Source organism: Oncorhynchus clarkii, unplaced genomic scaffold, assembly GCF_045791955.1.
Source record: "Oncorhynchus clarkii lewisi isolate Uvic-CL-2024 unplaced genomic scaffold, UVic_Ocla_1.0 unplaced_contig_1031_pilon_pilon, whole genome shotgun sequence".
In the NCBI taxonomy this organism is placed as follows: Eukaryota; Metazoa; Chordata; class Actinopteri; order Salmoniformes; family Salmonidae; genus Oncorhynchus; species Oncorhynchus clarkii.
In genome coordinates, this window is record NW_027260607.1 from 1 (window position 1) to 5,782 (window position 5,782).

At 40.0% G+C, this 5,782-nt stretch overlaps 4 non-coding genes across 4 annotated transcripts; all 4 read right to left on the bottom strand.

The window, feature by feature from the left end:
- Window positions 1-95: 95 nt before the first annotated feature.
- On the bottom strand, window positions 96-178 carry trnal-cag (transfer RNA leucine (anticodon CAG)). The gene has a single exon. It is a non-coding gene; the product is annotated as a tRNA-Leu (tRNA).
- Window positions 179-2,608: 2,430 nt separating this feature from the next.
- trnas-aga (transfer RNA serine (anticodon AGA)) lies at window positions 2,609-2,690 on the bottom strand. Its single transcript has one exon. It is a non-coding gene; the product is annotated as a tRNA-Ser (tRNA).
- A 306-nt stretch (window positions 2,691-2,996) lies between these two features.
- On the bottom strand, window positions 2,997-3,079 carry trnal-cag (transfer RNA leucine (anticodon CAG)). The gene has a single exon. It is a non-coding gene; the product is annotated as a tRNA-Leu (tRNA).
- A 767-nt stretch (window positions 3,080-3,846) lies between these two features.
- trnal-cag (transfer RNA leucine (anticodon CAG)) lies at window positions 3,847-3,929 on the bottom strand. The gene has a single exon. It is a non-coding gene; the product is annotated as a tRNA-Leu (tRNA).
- Window positions 3,930-5,782: the final 1,853 nt, after the last annotated feature.

Here is a 5,782-nt window from a genome sequence, read left to right on the forward strand (position 1 = left end):
TTATTATGAATTGTTATTTCACTGTGTGAAGTTGTTATTTCATCATTCTTATTATTACTGCTGAGCAGCATGACTCCTGAGAGGCACTAAAAAACTGTCAGAAGTGGGATTTGAACCCACGCCTCCATGGGAGACTGCGACCTGAACGCAGCGCCTTAGACCGCTCGGCCATCCTGACTACAGCACAGTAACTGGGTATCGGGTTAAAGTGTATGCGGTAAAAGTAGAAATATGAACAACGCTCTAAAATCACCACAGAGACCAGAACAACTATGCACGATACTGACTTGCACTTTCAATAGTCATTTGTTTTTATAAATTAAAAAGTCCAGTCATTGATTTAACCTCAATATGGCCTTCAATGGGAAAGAGTAGTAAATCGTCATTGAATGAGCGCTAAACTGGCATCAGAATATGGCCATTCTGATATAAATGATAAAATTCCTCAGATAAGACTGAAAAAGTGTCTGTAAATATCAGCAACCATCAGGGTAAGAGTGACAACAGGTCCACATGGGGGAAATCCTTACAAATGGCTTAATGGGTCATTTCAACGCAATCGTGTTATTATTTATTTTTAGGGTTTAACAAGGCAGCTCACCTGTGACTTGACATTAGATGCGGCGACTTCGATTCCCCTGCAGACGATATTTTTGTTCTTCCCGCCAATTCATTCCACTGACAACGACCGACGAGTTGTGCGTTCCGAGATGCGTTTTGTTATTTGCCTGTTTGTGGCCCGCCTGTGATTATTGCGCGATTCTTGCAATTCTCTTTCAGCCTCTCACCAACTAGCTGTTTTTGCAGAATATTAAAAAGACGATAGTTATTCACTACTCATATTAACTAGATGTCATTTACATTACCTTAAGTCATTTATTTTTCAACTGGATTTTCAAAGGTGCATGACATGCAGGCGCTAAAACGTTGTCAGGAGGGGGTTTCAAACCATGCCTATAACTGAATGACTAACCTCTTAGATCTCTAGGGGCGCTATTTCATTTTTGGATAAAAAACGTTCCCGTTTTAAGCGCGATATTTTGTCACGAAAAGATGCTCGACTATGCATATTCTTGACAGTTTTGGAAAGAAAACACTCTGAAGTTTCAGAATCTGCAAAGATTTTGTCTGTAAGTGCCCCAGAACTCATTCTACAGGCGAAACCAAGATGATGCATCACCCAGGAATTAGCAGAATTTCTGAAGCTCTGTTTTCCATTCTCTCCTTATATGGCTGTGATTGCGCAACGAATGAGCCTACACTTTCTGTCGTTCGCCCAAGGTCTTAGCAGCATTGTGACGTATTTGTAGGCATATCATTGGAAGATTGACCATAAGAGACTACATTTTCCAAGTGTCCGCCTGGTGTCCTGCGTCGAATTCGGTGCGCAATTGCCAGCTGCTTCTACTTTACCATTTGATTGAGGGGAGAAAGCATGTGTCCAAGAACGATATATCAATGAAGAGATATGTGAAAAACACCTTGATGATTGATTCTAAACAACGTTTGCCATGTTTTCAGTCGATATTATGGAGTTAATTTGGAAAAAAGTTCGCGTTTTGAGGACTGAATTTTCGTTTTTTTTTTGGTAGCCAAATGTGATGTATAAAACGGAGCTATTTCTAATACACAAAGAATCTTTTTGGAAAAACTGAGCATCTGCTATCCAACTGAGAGTATCCTCATTGAAAACATCAGAAGTTCTTCAAAGGTAAATGATTTTATTTGAAGGCTTTTATGTTTTTGTTGAAATGTTGCGTGCTGGATGCTAACGCTAATGCTAACGCTAAATCCTTTGTTAGCTAGCTACTTTTACACAAATTATTGTTTTCCTATGGTTGAGAAGCATATTTTGAAAATCTGAGATGACAGTGTTGTTTACAAAAGGCTAAGCTTGCGAGATGGCATATTTATTTCATTTCATTTGCGATTTTCATGAATAGTTAACGTTGCGTTATGGTAATGAGCTTGAGGCTGTAGTCCTGATACCGGATCCGGGTTTGGGAGATCAGAGAGGTCATTTATTTTTCAACTGGATACAAAGGGTTATTTTCAATGCAATCGAGTTATTTTCAATCAATCGAGTTTTTTTTTCTTTTAGGGTTTAACAAGGTTTCTCACCTGTTACCTGTGGCTTGACTTTAGATGTGGCCAGTTCGATTACCCTGCAGACTATAAGAGTGTCTTCAGAATATGGCCAATTTGACATGAATTTAAAAATGCCTCAGATAGGACCAAAAAAGTGTCTGGAGCTTCCCGTCAGGGTAAGAGTGACAACAGGTTTCCACATGTCAAAATGGGGGAAATCTTAGCAAATGGCTTAATGGTTATTCATGAGAATCGTGTTGTTGTATTGTTGAGTGTATCATGGGATCTCACCTGAAATCTGTGGCTTGACTACAAACCTGTAACCTATGCTACTGTGGCCTATAGAGCTAGAAGGCTGGATAACCAGGTGTGTAAAGGTGTGAAGTGGGATAGATGGCCTGCAGTCCTATCCCAAATGGACAACTAATCCCTATGTACTTGCGGAGATCTGAGAGGATGCGATTGGTATAAGAAACACGACTAAACTTCAACCTCCGGAGGGGTCAAAAAAATGCATTTTCGTTGTCGGCAGGATTTGAACCTGCGCAGGAAGATCCTAATGGATTTCTAGTCCATCGCCTTAACCACTCGGCCACGACAACGTTGACAGAAGAAAACAGGCTTGTTAGGAGTGAATGGGCCAACAGTCATAGCCTACAGAAAGTGAAATTTAACAACTGAAAGATAATGCAATAACTCATTATAATGCAATAACACAAAATGTTCCCCTCATTCATTTGCTATTAAGTCCAGCTGTTTTCTTATTTAACCTTGATTTTTGCTCAGCTCCAGAAGGTCTGCATTTGAGAGTGTTTATTATGAATTGTTATTTCACTGTGTGAAGTTGTTATTTCATCATTCTTATTATTACTGCTGAGCAGCATGACTCCTGAGAGGCACTAATAAACTGTCAGAAGTGGGATTTGAACCCACGCCTCCATGGGAGACTGCGACCTGAACGCAGCGCCTTAGACCGCTCGGCCATCCTGACTACAGCACAGTAACTGGGTATCGGGTTAAAGTGTATGCGGTAAAAGTAGAAATATGAACAACGCTCTAAAATCACCACAGAGACCAGAACAACTATGCACGATACTGACTTGCACTTTCAATAGTCATTTGTTTTTATAAATTAAAAAGTCCAGTCATTGATTTAACCTCAATATGGCCTTCAATGGGAAAGAGTAGTAAATCGTCATTGAATGAGCGCTAAACTGGCATCAGAATATGGCCATTCTGATATAAATGATAAAATTCCTCAGATAAGACTGAAAAAGTGTCTGTAAATATCAGCAACCATCAGGGTAAGAGTGACAACAGGTCCACATGGGGGAAATCCTTACAAATGGCTTAATGGGTCATTTCAACGCAATCGTGTTATTATTTATTTTTAGGGTTTAACAAGGCAGCTCACCTGTGACTTGACATTAGATGCGGCGACTTCGATTCCCCTGCAGACGATATTTTTGTTCTTCCCGCCAATTCAATCCACTGACAACGACCGACGAGTTGTGCGTTCCGAGATGCGTTTTGTTATTTGCCTGTTTGTGGCCCGCCTGTGATTATTGCGCGATTCTTGCAATTCTCTTTCAGCCTCTCACCAACTAGCTGTTTTTGCAGAATATTAAAAAGACGATAGTTATTCACTACTCATATTAACTAGGTGAATTGAATTGTTATTTCACTGTGTGAAGTTGTTATTTCATCATTCTTATTATTACTGCTGAGCAGCATGACTCCTGAGAGGCACTAATAAACTGTCAGAAGTGGGATTTGAACCCACGCCTCCATGGGAGACTGCGACCTGAACGCAGCGCCTTAGACCGCTCAGCCATCCTGACTACAGCACAGTAACTGGGTATCGGGTTAAAGTGTATGCGGTAAAAGTAGAAATATGAACAACGCTCTAAAATCACCACAGAGACCAGAACAACTATGCACGATACTGACTTGCACTTTCAATAGTCATTTGTTTTTATAAATTAAAAAGTCCAGTCATTGATTTAACCTCAATATGGCCTTCAATGGGAAAGAGTAGTAAATCGTCATTGAATGAGCGCTAAACTGGCATCAGAATATGGCCATTCTGATATAAATGATAAAATTCCTCAGATAAGACTGAAAAAGTGTCTGTAAATATCAGCAACCATCAGGGTAAGAGTGACAACAGGTCCACATGGGGGAAATCCTTACAAATGGCTTAATGGGTCATTTCAACGCAATCGTGTTATTATTTATTTTTAGGGTTTAACAAGGCAGCTCACCTGTGACTTGACATTAGATGCGGCGACTTCGATTCCCCTGCAGACGATATTTTTGTTCTTCCCGCCAATTCATTCCACTGACAACGACCGACGAGTTGTGCGTTCCGAGATGCGTTTTGTTATTTGCCTGTTTGTGGCCCGCCTGTGATTATTGCGCGATTCTTGCAATTCTCTTTCAGCCTCTCACCAACTAGCTGTTTTTGCAGAATATTAAAAAGACGATAGTTATTCACTACTCATATTAACTAGATGTCATTTACATTACCTTAAGTCATTTATTTTTCAACTGGATTTTACAAAGGTGCATGACATGCAGGCGCTAAAACGTTGTCAGGAGGGGGTTTCAAACCATGCCTATAGTCTGCGACCTGAATGACTTAACCTCTTGATCTCTAGGGGCGCTATTTCATTTTTGGATAAAAAACGTTCCCGTTTTAAGCGCGATATTTTGTCACGAAAAGATGCTCGACTATGCATATTCTTGACAGTTTTGGAAAGAAAACACTCTGAAGTTTCAGAATCTGCAAAGATTTTGTCTGTAAGTGCCCCAGAACTCATTCTACAGGCGAAACCAAGATGATGCATCACCCAGGAATTAGCAGAATTTCTGAAGCTCTGTTTTCCATTCTCTCCTTATATGGCTGTGATTGCGCAACGAATGAGCCTACACTTTCTGTCGTTCGCCCAAGGTCTTAGCAGCATTGTGACGTATTTGTAGGCATATCATTGGAAGATTGACCATAAGAGACTACATTTTCCAAGTGTCCGCCTGGTGTCCTGCGTGGAATTCGGTGCGCAATTGCCAGCTGCTTCTACTTTTCCATTTGATTGAGGGGAGAAAGCATGTGTCCAAGAACGATATATCAATGAAGAGATATGTGAAAAACACCTTGATGATTGATTCTAAACAACGTTTGCCATGTTTTCAGTCGATATTATGGAGTTAATTTGGAAAAAAGTTCGCGTTTTGAGGACTGAATTTTTTTTTTTTTTGGTAGCCAAATGTGATGTATAAAACGGAGCTATTTCTAATACACAAAGAATCTTTTTGGAAAAACTGAGCATCTGCTATCCAACTGAGAGTATCCTCATTGAAAACATCAGAAGTTCTTCAAAGGTAAATGATTTTATTTGAAGGCTTTTATGTTTTTGTTGAAATGTTGCGTGCTGGATGCTAACGCTAATGCTAACGCTAAATCCTTTGTTTGCTAGCTACTGTTACACAAATTATTGTTTTCCTATGGTTGAGAAGCATATTTTGAAAATCTGAGATGACAGTTTTGTTTACAAAAGGCTAAGCTTGCGAGATGGCATATTTATTTCATTTCATTTGCGATTTTCATGAATAGTTAACGTTGCGTTATGGTAATGAGCTTGAGGCTGTAGTCACGATACCGGATCCGGGTTTGGGAGATCAGAGAGGTTAATGG